Raw genomic sequence first — 16568 nt, 5'->3', positions numbered from 1 at the left:
TAGCAACTATTAGTTTGCTTTCTGTATCTATGAGTTCGTTTCTGTTTTATTTGTTTACTCTGTTTGCTAGATTCCACATATAAGCAAAACCATATGGTATTTGTCTTTCTCTGTCTGACTTCTTTCACTTAGCATAATATCCTCTAAATCCATAGAAGTTGTTGCAAATGGTAAGATTTCATTCTCTTTTATGGCCAAATAATATTCCATTGTATATAAGTATCACATCTTCTTCTTTTTTAATCCTCACACAAGGATATGTATATTGATTTAGAGAGAGAGAGAGAGAGAGAGAGAGAGAAAGAGAGAGAGAGAGGAAGAGAAATAAATATTCACATTGATGTGAGAGAGAAACACTGATTGGTTGCCTCTTGTATACACCCTGACTGGGGATTGAATCTGCAACCTAGGTATGTGCCCTGACCAGTATTCAAATACACAGCATTTTGGAATATAAGACGATGCTCCAACCAACTGAACCACTGGGCCAGGACTGTACCACATCTTCTTTATTCAATTGTCTACTGATGGGCACTTAGGTAGCTTCCATATCTTGGCTAGTGCAAATAATGCTCTAATGAACATAGGGGTGCATATATCTTTTCAAATTAGTGTTTTGGATTTCTTCATATAAATACCGAGAAGGGGAATTGCTGAGTTGTAAGGTTATTCTTTTTTTCTTTTCTTTTCTTTTTTAACTTTCATATGCTTTCAATAGTGGCTGCACCAGTTTGGATTCCCACCAACAGTGCATGAGGATTCCCTTTTCTCCACATCCTCACCAATACTTGTTGTTTGTAGATTTAGTGATGATAGCCATTCTAACAGGTGTGGTTTTAATTCGCATCTCTCTGATGATTAGTGATATTAAGCATCTTTTCATACGTCTATGGCCATCTGTATATTCTCTTTGGAGAAATGTTTGTTCAAGCCCTATGCCCATTTTTTAATTGGTGTTTGGTTCTTTTAGGGTTAAAGAGTTGCATGAGCTCTTTATAAATTTTGGATATTAACTCCTTATCGGATATATCGTTGGTGAATATCTTCTCCCAGTCAGTAGGATGTCTTTTTGTTTTGTTGATTGTTTCCTTTATTGTGCAAAAACTTTTTAGTTTGATGTAGTCCTATTTATTTATTTATTTATTTGCCTGCCCAAGGAGCTATACCAGGAAAATATTACTATTAGCAATGTCAGAGAGTTTACTGCCTATGTTTTCTTCTAGGAGTCTTATGATTTCAGGCCTTACATTTATTTCTTTAGTCCATTTTGAGTTTATTCTTTTATATGGTGTAAGGAGGTGGTTTCTTTTTTTTTTTTTTTTTTTTTTTGCATGTATCTGCTCAATTTTCCCAACACCATTTATTGAATAGAATGTCTTTACTCCACTGTATATTATTTTTAATATGTTTTTATTGATTCTTTTAGAGAGGAAGGGAGAGGGAGAGAGAGAGGGAGAAAGAAACATGGATGTGAGAGAAAAACATTGATCATCTACCTTCTGCATGTCCCCTATTGGGGATTGAGCTTCCAACCCGGGCATGTAACCTGCCTGAGAATTGAACCAGTGACCTCTTGGTGTATGGAATGACACTCAACCAACTGAGCCACATCAGCCAGGGCTTCTTCCCTTCTTGAGACAAATTAGTTATTCATTCAACAAACACTTTTTGAGCACCTATTTAATAAAACTCCTGTAATGACAATTAATTAGAATTAAGACAATTGGTGATTGGCTCCTGTCCTCCATCCAACCCCATTCTCAAATGGAGCAGTCTAAATGCCTTATTTGGAGTGGTGGGGAGGGGCGGGAGGGGAAGAGAGGAAATGTGAAAGGCAGGATGGGAAGAAATTAGGGAAATAGTAACAAATTTGCCTTTGGGAGCAGAGATGGAAACCCAGCATCCACCATTTCTCCTGGACTCATCTACTTGAACTGGGTCAACAAAGGGTGCTACTAACCAGGAATTTCTAGAATCATGCTCTTGCCTGGAAATTCTACCAACCAGAAGTGTTCCTATGAATAATTAAGCTAGATTAATTAGTTCATTGATTATACTCAGTGTCATCATTATTGTGGTGGCTATTTCAGTTGTTAAGTTAAAGTTTGCTACATTAAGTCCATTCTTAAACATATCTAATTAACTTCTAAGCAACTATAAACACAAACTTTATTTCACTATGCTAGTGGGAGGAAAAGACCAGTTTAAAGAGTTATGAAAACCATTAAACTTAAAATGAACATAAGGGAGAAAAAAAGATCCCTTTGGTACCATAGCTTTTTTTTATTTCTAAGAATAGAAGTAATGGGAATGTGCGAAATCATACCATTGGAAGTTTAACATTTTATAAGGCAGCTGGAGAAGACTCGGAGAAGGCTGTCCAAGGTTGCTTGCTTAGGGACAGAATGAGATGAAGGAGGATTGGAGACTAAAAATCCCCAGACACGAATCTTCTCAATGTTCTTCCTTTGCCCTCTCTGCACAGGCCTTCTACTGCCTCGTCTTCCGATCTACTTTAGCAGGCAGCCAGAGAGCAGCCAGCTGGTCTGGTTATAAAGGAATCTCCCATCCCCAGAAATAGTTACAATGGGGGTTTCAAAAATGCAACTTACAAGCAAAAATGTACACCACAAAACATGAAACGAACTGGGTTATGCATAAACCATGAGACATATCAGCTAGGGCCTCCTTCCTTAAAAGGATGGATCTAAGGACACAGGGAGTCATGAAGGGAGTGGAGTGAGCATGAGTGACCCCAGAGCTTCCCATTTCCAAGACGAAGGAAGAAGGGCCAGGGAAGAACTTTGGTCTCTTTCTGACCAGAAATAACTCCATCTTGGCAATGAGCGCTGTGTCCCCTTTTTTGTGATCCTCTGGGTCTTGGCCCCTTTATCTCTTTTGTGTTTGCCAGTTATGTGTCTCAGTTTCCTTTATCCATGCCCTCTCCAGACTGATTATATTTTATCTCTCGCTTGAATGGGTGGGTGAAAGTACAGGACCTTCCACCCCCATCTCAAAGCAGACATTTTATTTCCTACCTTTCGTTCCCACCCAGTAAAACATGCTGCAGTTAAAATGGTGCAAGGTCCACTCCCACTAATCCCAGCTTAGAGCTCAGTTGTAAACTCTTTCCTCCTCTCCCCTCCTTGTTTCTTTACCAAGAGAAAAAAACTAATGTTACCAGAACCTTGGACTCCAGCTGTTATCTCTACCTCTGCGTTCTCCAAAGAACCAGTACCACATAATGGAAAAAACACAAGCTCTCACGTTCAGGGGCCTGGATATAAATCCCGATTCTGTAACTTCTTAGCACTGTGACCGTGGACAAGTAAATTAATATATTTAACTTCTATTCCCCTTTAAAATGGGAATAAACGTGCTACTTTCTAGGACTTACATGATGAGCAAATGAAATGATGTATGTAAAGGTGGAAGTCACATAATGTGCATTTAGTAAGTGCTAACTTTACTTGAAAAAAACACCACTCAATGTTAATAACATTGATGCTCACACCCACACGTGTTTAACTCTTAGGATATAATTGGTTAATGAGAACTACATTGTGTCGGCCCTGATTGCGTGAGTGACAGACAGTAGCAGACCTTTCTGCTTAGCATTTTGATCAAGAAGTTGCCGTGCTTTCTTATGTTTTGTCAGATTTCCAACCAAAATGGATGATGGATTCATGGAGCTAAACCAATATCTCGCTCCAGTAACTGACAGAACCATTTCTCGGCCTATTTCCACTCATTCATCATGTAGAGTTTAAAGAAGGAAGTTGGCCTCCTTTAGGGAGAAAGTTCCAGCAGAAACAATGGCCTGGGCTTTAGGCAGAAGCAATCTGTGCCCATCCAGAGACTAACCATGAATCCAGACAATGAGTTAGTCTGGAGTAGGGCAGTGATGGCAAACCTTTTGAGCTCGGCATGTCAGCATTTTGAAAAACCCTAACTTAACTCTGGTGCCGTGTCACATATAGAAATTTTTTTATATTTGCAACCATAGTAAAACAAAGACTTATATTTTTTATATTTATTTTATATATTTAAATGCCATTTAACAAAGAAAAATCACCAAAAAAAATGAGTTCGCTTTTCACCTCTGACACGCTTGTCATAGGTTCACCATCACTGGAGTAGGGGATTACTTCATCTTTTAGTTAGCACTACACAGTTTTCAAAGGTCTCTCATATTTTAACCCTTTGGGAAAGCCAACTCTTTATTAGACACATATTTAGCACTCTATATGTCTTGACCAGGAATTGACACTCCTGGTTCATAGGTTGACGCTCAACCACTGAGCCATGCCAGCTGGGCTGAATGTAAATCGCTCCAATCAAAAGATATAGGGCAGCTGAATGGATAAGAAAACAAGACCCATGTATAATCTGTCTTCAAGAGACCCACCTCAGAATGAAAGACACACACAGAATAAACATAAAGGGATGGAAAAAAAGATATTTCATGCAAATGAAAAGGAAGAAAAAGCTGGGGAACCATATTTATATCTGACTTTAAAACCAAGGCTATAGTAAGAGACAAAGAAGGACACTACATAATGAAAAAGGGATCAATCCAAAAAAAGGATATAACCCTTGTAAACATTTATGCACCCAACGTAAGAGCATGAAAAATGTAAAGCAAATCTTGATGGGTATAAAAGGATAGATTGACAGTAATGCAGTTAGAGTAGGGAACTGTAACACCACATGAACATCAATGGATAGACCATCCAGACAGAAAATTAACACAGATATGGTGGCCTTAAATCACACATTAGATCAGATGGATTTAATTGGTATCTTCAGAGCACTTCACCCCAGTGCAGCAGAGTATACATTCATTACAAGGGCACATGGAATATTTTCTAGGATAGACCACATTTTAGGACATAAAACAGGCCCCAATAAATTAAGAAGGTTGAAGCTATATCAAGCATCTTCTCTGAACATAGCACCATGAAACTTGAAATCAATCACAAGAAGAAAACTGAAAAACACATAAAGACATGGATGCTAAATAACATGTTATTAAACAATGAATGGGTTAACAATGAGATAAAGGAAGAAATAAAAAAAAAATACCTCGAAAGAAATGAAAATGAGAACACAACAACCCAAAATCCGTGGAACACTTCTCCAAAGAGGACATATAGATGGACAGTAAACATGATCAATGTCACTAATCATCAGATTAAATTAAAAACCCAATGAGATATCACCTCACACCTGTCAGAATGGCTATCATCAATAAATATACAAACAAGTTTTGGCGAGGATGTGGAGAAAAGGGAGCCCTTGTACACTGTTGGTAGGAATGCAGATTGATGCAACCTCAGTGGAAAGCAATATGGAGCTACTTCAAAAAATTTCAAATGAAGCTGCCTATGACCCAGTGATTCCACTTCTGAAAATTTATTTGAAGAAACCCGGAACACTAATTCAAAAGAAGAGATGTACCCCTATGTTCATGGTAGCATCATTTACAATAGCTAAGATCTGGAAGCAGCCCAAGTGCCCATCAGCAGACAAGTGGATAAAAAACTGTGGTACAGAATCTCTCAAAGCAGAGGCGACCACCAGACGCCAATGGCAAACGTTCCTCCTCAGCCAAAGACGTGAAATTTCTGCAGCCCCTGGACCTGTTTTCAACCTTCTGAAAAACGGCGAGGCAGCTGCTTCTGCAAAGTGGTACGATCGAAGGGACTGTGTCTTTGTTGAATTTTGTGTTGAAGACAGTAAAGATGTTCATATAAATTTTGAAAAATCCAAACTTACATTCAGTTGTCTTGGAGGAAGTGATAATTTTTAAATATTTACATGAAATTGATCTTTTTCCACTGTATTGATCCAATGGTTCCAAGCATTAAAGAACGGACAGATCAATTTTATGTTATTTACCTAAAGGAGAATCTGGCCAGTCATGGCCAAGATTAACAAAAGAAAGGGCAAAGCTTAATTGGCTTAGTGTGGACTTCAATAATTGGAAAGACTGGGAAGATGATTCAGATGAAGACATGTCTAATTTTGATCGTTTCTCTGAGATGATGAACAACATGGGTGGTGATGAGGATGTAGATTTACCAGAAGTAGATGGAGCAGATGATGATTCACAAGACAGTGATGATGAAAAAAATGCCAGATCTGGAATAAGGAATGTTGTCCTCCTGGATTTTGAGAAAGAAAAATAACTCCTCTGCAAGATTTCATCATTGAGAGAACCCCTAAGTTGATAGCTCTAGAGGCAGATGCTGCATTTGCCTCCTTTAACCCATGTTTCATCCTGTTTATTTTCTTAAAGGCTTCACTGCAGGTGATATGTACCATTGTATGGAGCAATTTTAAGTCAGCTAAGGCAATAACCTTATGCATTAACATTTCCCAGACTTCCATGACGCTGTTGAGGTCCTAGGCAGTTGACACAGCAGTTGTGATAAATAAAAACATTTCACCTAAGTCTCCTTTACTTCATAACATAGATACTGACATGATAGGAAGCTCTTGGATTATGGAAAGACTAGAGGCCCGATGCACAAAATTCGTACAAGGGCTTCGGCCCTCGCAGCCCCGGCTTCGTCCAAAAGGTCGTCTGGAAGGACATCCAGAAGGTCGTTCAGCTGCCTGGTCTAATTAGCATATTATGCTTTTATTATTATAGAAAACTAAGTTTTAGATTTTAGAACACGGACTCAACCTGGCTGAAACACATTGATTGATACTTTAAACTGGTAACCTGTTGTTCCTCTGGTATATTCTTCAGGATTGTTCCACTAAAGTCTTATTTTTCAAAAATTCACTTCACATTATTGTACATAAGTGATCACTTGTCAGTGTTCCAAATGTGTCTTAGCTAAAACTAGTGAATGCCCTAACTTAGATGGTTTTTGAAGCCTGTACCTTTGGCATTGTTTGACCCTTAAACTTTTACATCTCTTAGCACGGAGGACAAAGAAAGGCTGTACATTGTTGCTTTACAGTCTGTACATTTAGACCAAATTTGTATTTGCACTGTCAGGATGGCAAATGAGCGAAAAAATGTTATTAATACACTATTGGGTTTTTTATTTCTTTCTTTCTTTTTTTTTTTTTTTTTGATCCAGCTTGTACCAAGGCTGAAAACCTCAATTTATGTTCTTGACAGTGGGGATTTTTTTTTAATGTCTACATTCTTTCTAATAAACTGCTGGAAGACTTAAAAAAAAAACTGTAGTACATTGCACAATGGAATACTATGCAGCTGTAAAAAAAGCAGGATCTCTTACCCTTTGAGACAGCATGAAGGGACCTGGAGAGCATTGTGCTAAGCGAAATAATACCATCAGAGAAAGACAACTATCACATGACCTTAATTATATGTAGAATCTAATGAACAAAATAAACTGATGAACAAATAGATACAGAGACATAGAACAGACTGCAGAACCTCAGAGGGAGGAACGGGTACTGGGGTGAGAGAGATTAACCAAATAACTATGGACACAGGCAATAGTGTGGTGAAGGCCTGGAGACGGGTGGAGGGGGGCAAAGAGGAAGAAATGGGGGACATCTGTAATACTCTCAACAATAAAATAATAATAATTTTTAAAGGGTTAACTTGCCAAATATTAGTGAGCAGTAGGTTCAGAGCCAGCCTGTCTGATTATGGAGTCTGAGAGCAAAGAACATACTAAGGCACATGGAGAAAGCCAGCAATAAACACTAACTCCTGAGGCTTCCATGCAAGAAACCCTTATCCTTTAGAACAGTGGTTCCAACCTTCTGGCCCTTTAAATACAGTTCCTCATGTGGTGACCCAACCATAAAATTATTTTCGTTGCTACTTCATAACTGTCATGTTGCTACTGTTATGAATTGTAATGTAAATATCTGATACGCAGGATGGTCTTAGGCGACCCCTGTGAAAGGGTCGTTCGACCGCCAAAGGGGTCGCGACCCACAGGTTGAGAACCGCTGCTAGAAGGACGGGGAAGTGTGCTTACTGGATCTGGTGAGGAGAGAAATTCCTTGGAGCCTCCACTCGCATGGGTGTGTAGACAGGCCAAGGGGAGGATGAGTGGGAATGCAGGCTGTACCTTTTGATCAGCTAGCAGGCCTTTGAAGGGCAAGCTCAAGGGTGGGCAGCTCACAGCAGAGGAGGCCTCCTCACAACCAGCTTCCATGGCCCCGGGAGCTGCACCCAGCCTGCCTCCAGCAGCAGGCTTCCTCTAGCAAACGGGTGAGTAAGTGCACACAGCCTCAGCCTGACTCTCAGGGTGCCTCTCGGCCACTTAACCAAAATGGCCCCAGATGTGTCTGTCTCTCCGAGGGCAGGGTCTGCAATCTGCTGAAGGTGACCCTCTGCTGTGCCATCGTGGAACCCACATTCTCTGCAGTTTACTTCTGCCCTTTCATGATCACATGTTGCCCTGGTACAATCAGTGTAATTGGGCGGGACCAGAAGAGACAGGCAGACCCAGGAGAAGGGAGAGGGAGGGAGAGAGAGAGGATCTTGAGACTCGGGTTTGGCAGTCGGGGCGCATGAGGGACAGGATCATTATTTAAGGGATGAAAGAGGGTAGTGCATAGAAAAAAAGAGGAGAATGGGGGACACCCTCCGAGGCCTCCAGCGCCATCGTGTAACAATCATTGAACGGTAAGAGGGAGGGCACCGAAAGGCCCCCCCAGGAAATGCGGTCATACAACCAACAGTCCCCCAAATTCAGACCCAGGTCTCTCCCCTTGGCATTTCCTATCCTGTCAGCGCCTACCATTTAGACCAGGCCCGTCTATTCCGTCTGATTCAAAGCGTTCCCTGGACTGTTGCTGATCTGGAATTGGCCTCTTTCCTTGCCCACAGTCTCTGAAGATTTCCTAAAACCGGGCGTGGAGCCAAAGAGGGACAGCACCGCCCCCTAGTGATGCAAGGCCAGTCTCCAGGGTTCTGGAAGCTTCCTGGACTCCCCCTTGGGGAGGTACACGGTGGGAGTGGAACCGACTTCCCTAGAAACTCAACTGTTCAGCGACTCACGCTTTGTCAGGGTGATGAGGTCTCCAAACACCACCCCGCTCCCCCTGCCCTACCCCTGCAAGAGCACTGGGTTTGGTAGGGCAGCAGGTCTGGGCTGGGGGAGAAAGGAGCTCTGATGACCTTGTTTCCATTTTGGTCCATTCTGCCACGTCGAAGCAGACCGACTCTCATTTGTCTTACAGCCAAATAAACAAATAAATAAAAACTTCTCAAATCAAACACCATCACATACATTCCCCTAAGGCAGTGGTTCTGAACCCTGGCTGCCCATTAGAATCACCTGGGAATCTTTTTAAAATTCCTGATTTCTGGGCCTCATCCTCCGGGAATCCTGTTTTTTTGTTACTAATGTTGTGGCCCCGCCCCATAACAAAGAAACAGAATTTCCGGAGGATGAGGCCCAGAAATCAGGATTTTAAAAGGATTCCCAGGTGATTCTAATGTGCAGCCAAGGTTGAGAACCACTGCCCTAATGAATCAGGAGTTACCTTTTCAGGCAAAGAATAGAAATGCCAAGAGCATCCCAGCCAAGCCCGGGCAGGTGGGGGAGGCAGGGAAGGGATTGTGTTGACTGGGTTACACTTCTGGGCCTCGAGCTCAGAAGCCAGGATGGGGGCACCGAGCTCCGGGTGCCCAGGTCAGCGCTGTCCCCGGGCCTGTGCCGTCTGCTCTCCCTGGAGCCCTGGGCAGATGGACAGTATTCTTTCTGGGAGCATCTGAGGCTCTGACACCACCCCCGGGTCGCCCTCCTCCCGGCGCCTCCTCTGCCTCTATTAAGAGGAGAGTGGACATGGAAGGGTGGTGAGGGCACGGCTGCAGCAGCCACGACATCACATCAGCGTAGAGCCCAGCGTCCAGACCCATCCCAGCCAACCCAAGAAGCAGGAGCGACAGCGGCAAGAGGAGCCAGCCTGTTTCCATAGATACGGATTTCAGCTGCATTTTATGGCATCCGTGCCAGGCTGCCTGGAGAGGCATCGTGTGGATGCCTGGGGACCCGCTCAGAAGGCAAATGAAATAAGAAGCAGTTTTTTTAAAAAAATTCCAGTGGTTTCTCTCCCAGTTGCAGGCGGAGCCTCCTCTGCCCTCTGGGGAGGTTCCCATGGAAGGTGAGAGAGGGAGGCACGTGAGCTGTGCCTGCCCACGGGTAGAATTCCCACCTCCACTCTCAACACCATGAGCTGTGCCTGCCCACGGGTAGAATTCCCACCTCCACTCTCAACACCATGAGCTGTGCCTGCCCACGGGTAGAATTCCCATGTCTGTTTTCCCAGCACTCTTCTGTGTCTTTCGAAAGCTCTCGGGTGTGAGGTAAAATGGGGCTTATTACCAGGAAGTCCTTTCTACACAGTTTGGGGAGCAGCGAACGCACCTCAGTGGATCTCAGGGGCACAGCTGAAGCCCTGTACTCGTGGAAAGGTCAGAGGTTTAGAAATTTTCCCCTCTGCATCTCCCACACACCGCCCCCCCCCCCCCGCACCCCCCTTTGACATGTCCAGGGCCCTTCCTGCCAACGGGAGTGTGATCTGACTGTCACCCCATCTTGCTGAACTGTCCGAGAAGAGGGGCCTGCTGTCGCCAGGGCCTGGCCTTGGCAAGTCCCATCAGAAACACCAAAGTTAAAGGAAAGCCCAGGCCCCTCAGTAGCCATGGGGCCTGGGGAGCACAGCGCCCCCCGGTGGCAAGTCTTCAGGAGCCGGGCAGCCTCTTCCCAGGGTCACCCTGGAGGGTGGGACAGTAAGGAATTGGCCAAGGACCTTTGCTGGGGTCCAGCCCCAGTGGTCCAGGGGTTCCCAAAGGTGTGGACGGAGTCGGCGAAGAATGTTTTACACGGAGACAGCGTTCAGAACTCTCTAGCTTGTGCCTGGCTGAGGCCACAGAGTAAGATCCCAAGGCAAGCTGAGCCTTTATTTTATAGTGAGAGGTAAACAAGGTAGTGGTTTCCATAGTCACACAGTAAGTTACACTGTTGTAAGTTTCACTTGTTTTTGTTCTTGTTGCACTTCCCTCAGCCCATTAACTTCCCGAGTAAGATCTAGGGAGCTTTATACAAGGTCAAGCCTAATTATGCTAAGAGGACTGTGCCCTCTAAGCTGGGAATTGTTTATGACTTTGCCCACAGGTCAGTCCGAGGCTTAACCCTATATCAGTTCCCCACAGACCTTCAAGCGACTAGTAAACTTTTTTCGGTTCTTTATAAATTCACAGGAGTTTGCAAGGAAGGACTCCCGCTCGGGGGCCAGGTGACTGGAGCTGTGGTGCCATTCTCACGGGAAAGGCTACCTCGATGGTCAGACCTGGATCGTCTTGGCAGAAGGAGCCCGCTGCTTAGGAAGTGCCTGGGCAGGGAGGGCGGCAATCCCATTGACATTTGGGGGGAAAGCACATCTCCCGCGGGGTTTGGAGGCCGTGTGCCCTGCAGGGCCGGAGCTGAGGATGATGGAGTTGGGGTCGGCTCTCATGGTTCCCACACATCGCGCTGGCTCAGGACCGTTCCCTGTGTCTGAAATCCCAATGAACCAGGCGCACTTCCCACTCCCCTGCCCCTTCTCCTGCAGCTCTTCCCTCCTAGAACGAGGGGGGCTGCTCCCGTGTCTGCCCATCTGGGAAAGGCCACCTCCCTTAAACGCAGGGGTCCCTCTCCGACCCTCCTCAGGAAAACGCAGCGGACGCTCTCAGGCATCTTCCTGTCCCAGAAGAGGAAGAACAACGGAAAGTATGAGGTTGTATGTGTCCTTGTTTTAGATGCACCTGAGCAGCTCTAGACCCTCAATCCCAGGCCCCCGACGTCACAGTCAAAAGGTTTCTTAGAAGTAGCCATTGCGGGGTCTCTCTCACAGCTGCCAGCGGGCGAAGGAAGTATAATGCCCCTCCCCCTGCTGACCCTCTGGGAGGCCTGCCCCTGGGCCACTGAGCGGAGAGGGCGTATCCTGGTCTCCGGGGAGCGCTCAGCCTGGGGCCTGAGAAGGACTCCCTCGCTCCCAGATTCAAACCACCCGTTCTCTGAAGCCCTATGTCCCTTTGCCGCTTCTGTATCTCCAGCTCTGGCCATCTCACCCACCCGGAACGTCCCTCCCTCTGTTCATCACTCATTCATTTATTCATTTACCAAAAGGCCATTGAGATCTTTCATCTGCACGGCCTTCCTAAAATAGATACGAGTATGACACACTTCCTGTACTCAGAAAGCGCAGAGATTCGTGGAGGAACAGACACATAAATGACTCATTTAAAAAACCGAGCCCCGGCCAGGGTAGCTCACATGGTCGGAGCATCATCGCATACACCAAACGGTGTCAGGTCCCATTCCCAGTCAGGGCACATAGACAGGTTGCAGGTTTGATGCCTTGGTTGGGGCGCATATGGGAGGCAACCAATCGATGTTTCTCTGCCACATTGACATTTCTTTCTCTCTCTCTCTTTCTCTCTCTCTCTTTCTCTCCCCCCCCCCCCCCCTCCCTTCCACCCACTCCCCACCCCTGCCTTTCCTCTCTAGGGTCTGAGAACAATTCCTGGGGAAAGTATAGCCTAAGATGAGATTTAACGGATGACTTCTTAGAGTTCGGGGAGGGAGGATCAAAGTGGAAGGAACTGCATGGGCACAGGCATGGGGGCAAGCTCAGGGCAATGCGTGTGGGGAGCTCCGCAGGCTGTAGAAGCCGAGGGTGCAGCTCGAAGCTCTGAGTGGCCAGAGGTGGGCTGGGGTAACGGCGAGCTTCAGGCCGCAGAGGGCCCTGCGTGCAATGTCGAAGGCTCCAGGGTTCACCCTACAGCGGTCCTGGAGCCTGATTCACTGGGGTCCGCTGTGGGGCCTGAGCGGCTGGACAGGGGCCTACCCTCTCGACCTCAGTGACTTGTGTCATATGCGCAATTCCAGAGTAAGTTGAACTTGAAATAAAAACATTGACCCCTATCTCTGATGCAGTGGCAAGCTGCAGAAGGGTTTTAAGTCTGGGGAGGGTGTGGTCAAGTTTCCGTTGCAGAAAGACAGCTCCAGCTCCAGACCCCACTTCCCACCATTCTTCGGGGCAATTCTACTGCCTAAGAAACGCTCTGATAGTGACAAGGGATTTTCAGCAAAAATGAAAGCTTCGTTGTTGCATCTGTGAGCATCGCTGCTACTTATTGTATTCAGAGGAAAGAAAATGAAGTGGGGATGGCCTTCCCCCACTTGGATTTCAGAGGGACCCATCCACGCCAGCTGTCTGTGCTGATGGCGCCATCTAGTGGTACAAAGGCTGCATGACCCCAAAAGGAGCCAAGCTGCTGCTTGGGAATAACCTGGGTCACATTTATTTGTAAAATTCTGTATTCTCTTATTTCAGCCTCAAAACAACTCAGCGAGGGATGACTCGTTGTCTGGCCTTGTTACAGGTCAGGAAGCTGGTGATGGGCAGGAAACAGTACTTGTTCTGAGTCTCCTTCGGACAAGGACCCAGCGTTAGATGATTTACATGCGATTGGCGCGTCCCTACTTCGCAGGTGGAGAACCTGAAGGCTTGGTGACTGAGACACCAGCTGGCGTAAGCCATGGACAATGAAGGTTTCCTGCTGCCAGAACCATGTTCTGAATGATGAATGTGGTCAAATTTAAACCCCTTCTTTAGGTTAAAAAAAAATAAACCACCAAGTGGTAAAAGATAAAGAAAGGGGCTTTTTTGGAATTCAGGGCAACTGGCCCAGACCACAAGCTATCTTTTTTTTTTTTTTTTTTTTTGTCGGTAAGAAAAAGAAAAAAGAAAAGATCCCCTCCCCATAAAAGGGTAGGAAAAAATGCTTGTAGAGCAAAAAAGAATAACCTTTTTGGTCTCTCTTCCTCCACCCACACATAATATCTGAATATAAGTACAAGTTAGGCATCTGGAACCATAAGGAGGCAAAACAAAACAGCCTCCAGCAAGCAAAAGAACACAGATGCTCCCAGGAATGGCCAACAGAATAGACCCTTGAAAATGGTGATGATGCTGAAATCTGTTGCCAAAGGCATCAATTGAGGAATAAAATATATAGAATTCCTTTAATATTAAAATTAAAAGATCTGTAGGAAAAAAGAGGCTAAAAACTAGGAGGAGACCAGGCAGAACTCATATTGCTCTGACAACTCAGGTTTTCAAGAATTTAGGCTTAAATGCTAAATTGAAACAGATTCTACTCTGGCAATTTTTTTTTTCTAACTGGTTTCCTGAATTTTAACAAAACATAAAGACCTTTTTATGCCAGGCACAAAACAAAGAAACCATAAATTTTTAATGGCAGATTTGATTAGATAAAAATATAAATATTCTGTACAGTGAAACATACTAAAAGCAAAGTTACAAGTGATAGTTTGAACATTTTTATAACATGTGACAGAGGAATAATAGCTATAGTCTACTTAAAAAGAGCTTATAAATCAATACGGATAAAACAACCCATCAAAAATGAGCAAAGAATATGAGAAAAAGAAAGCAGATGGCTAGTAAACATATGAGAATCATTTCATCTCTCTAGTAATAGGGGAAAATGCAAATTAAAATAACACAATTAAGAAATTTTTTTTAAAAACCTCATAGACAACAGTATTTTGATTACCAGAGTGAAAGGGGGTAGGGGTTGTAGAAGAGGGTAAAGGGAGGATAAATGGTGGTGGAAGGAGACTTGACTTGAGGTAGTGAACACACAATACAATATAAAGACGATGTATTAAGGAATTGTACACCTGAAGCCTATATAATTTCATTAACCAATGTCACCCCAATAAATTAAATTAAAAAGTTAAATTGTAACAATATTTTCTGTCCATTCCATTGTCAAAAACCCATAAAGATGGACAACAGGCAGTGATGGTAAGAATCTATAATAATAGAAGAGTGATATGCTAATTAGAGCAGATGTCCTTCCGGACGACCTTCTGGGAGCTGGGGCTGTGAGGGAAGCCCGGGTCCCGGGTGCCAGAGGGAAGCCGGTGCTGGCAGCCAGAGGAAAGAAGGCCTTCTCTTGCAAAAATTTTGTGCATCGGGCCTCTAGTATATCTTAAAGTGCCCTCTCACAAGCTTTATCAAGAGTAAAGTCTGGAACAGTTTTTTAGAGTAATTGGTAGACCCTACCAACTTTTATATTTTACCTATCTTTTGAACAATCCAAAGCAACCTAAATGTCCTTCAAAAGAAAACAGATTGAACAAATTTGTAAGATGTCCTTGTTATGGGATACTGTTGCAGACATTAAAAGGTTGAGGTTGATCCGTATGTATTGCAAAGATCACCAAGATATAGTAAGTGAGAAAAGCAAGTCACACAGTAATGTAGAATACATTAATCTCGTTTATATTTATATGCATATTTGCATAGAAAAAGGGTCCGGGAGGACACACGCCAAACTGCTAAGCATAGTTACAGTGATGATAAATAGAAAGAAGTGTGTAAGGAGAAGTTGTTACTTTTTATCCTACGAGCTCCTATATTGCTTGATTTTTTTTCATTGTGCAAGTATTCATGCCGTACATTTGTCATTTAAAAGTTACACATGGATATGTGCAAAGCAAATTAGCCTACTTAGAAAATATTTGCAGCTGTGTTGGTATTTCAGAACCAGAAAAACTTTAACACCCCAAATGTTAACTGATGAGCACACAGGCCAGAGGCCCCGAGCTCTGACAGCCCAGCGCGTGGCAGTGACTCTCATAATTAAAGGAGACAACGTGGGCGGCCAGAGCAAACATGGGCTTTGGAGCCCAGCAAAGCTGGTCCCAGTCTGCCCGGACCCTGTCCGTTTTTGCCTGGGAGCAAGTTACTTAACCTCACTGAGTCTCGATGAAGCGGAAATAGAAGTGCCTCCCCTCCATCTCAACACCCCCACCTTGTGTGTAGGAGTTCTTTCTCCCCTTCTGGTTTACATTATTCTATATGCAGGATGGGCTAATAGGGCAGTGAGTCCACAGGCTGGTTGTTGTTGTTGCTTCTAATGGACCCAAAAATATGTGTAAAGGGCCGGTCTTGGTGGCAGAGTGTGGGGGAGTGCAGTGGGCTGTGGGGGAGGGAGGGCTGTCCCAGCGTTCTGGGCGCAGGAGCCAGGAAGGAAAGTTCAGCAGCTGGGGCCACCTCTGGCAGCATTTCTAACATGTTAGCAGGTACCCTAGCTGGTCTAGCTCAGTGGATAGAGCATCAGCCTGCAGACTGTAAGGTCCCGGGTTCAATTCCCGGTCAAGGCACATATCAGGGTTGTGGGCCCGATCCCCAGTAGGGCGTGCGCAGGAGGCAGTTGATCAATGATTCTCTCTCATCATTGATGTTTCTATATCTCTCTTCCTCTCCTTCCTCTCTAAAAACAATTAAAAACATGATTTTGTTTTGTTTTGTTTTTATTTTAAATATATTTTATTGATATTTTTATAGAGAGGAAGGGAGAGGGATAGAGAATTAGAAACATCGATGAGAGAGAAACATCGATCAGCTGCCTCCTGCACACCCCCTACTGGATATGTGCCTGCAACCAAGGTACATGCCCTTGACCAGAATTGAACCTGGGACCCTTGAGTCCGTAGGCCGACACTCTATCCACTGAACCAAACCAGTCAGGGCTA

At 44.4% G+C, this 16568-nt stretch overlaps 1 pseudogene; it reads left to right on the top strand.

Annotated features, from left to right (window-relative positions):
* Positions 1 to 3865: 3865 nt before the first annotated feature.
* LOC138996191 (prostaglandin E synthase 3-like) lies at positions 3866 to 6153 on the top strand (annotated as a pseudogene).
* The last annotated feature ends 10415 nt before the right edge of the window (positions 6154 to 16568 follow it).

This window comes from Myotis yumanensis, unplaced genomic scaffold (genome assembly GCF_028538775.1).
Source record: "Myotis yumanensis isolate MYYU_CA2020_CCGP unplaced genomic scaffold, mMyoYum1.0.hap1 SCAF_17, whole genome shotgun sequence".
NCBI lineage: Eukaryota > Metazoa > Chordata > Mammalia > Chiroptera > Vespertilionidae > Myotis > Myotis yumanensis.
This window is presented reverse-complemented; position numbering and strand designations above follow the sequence as displayed.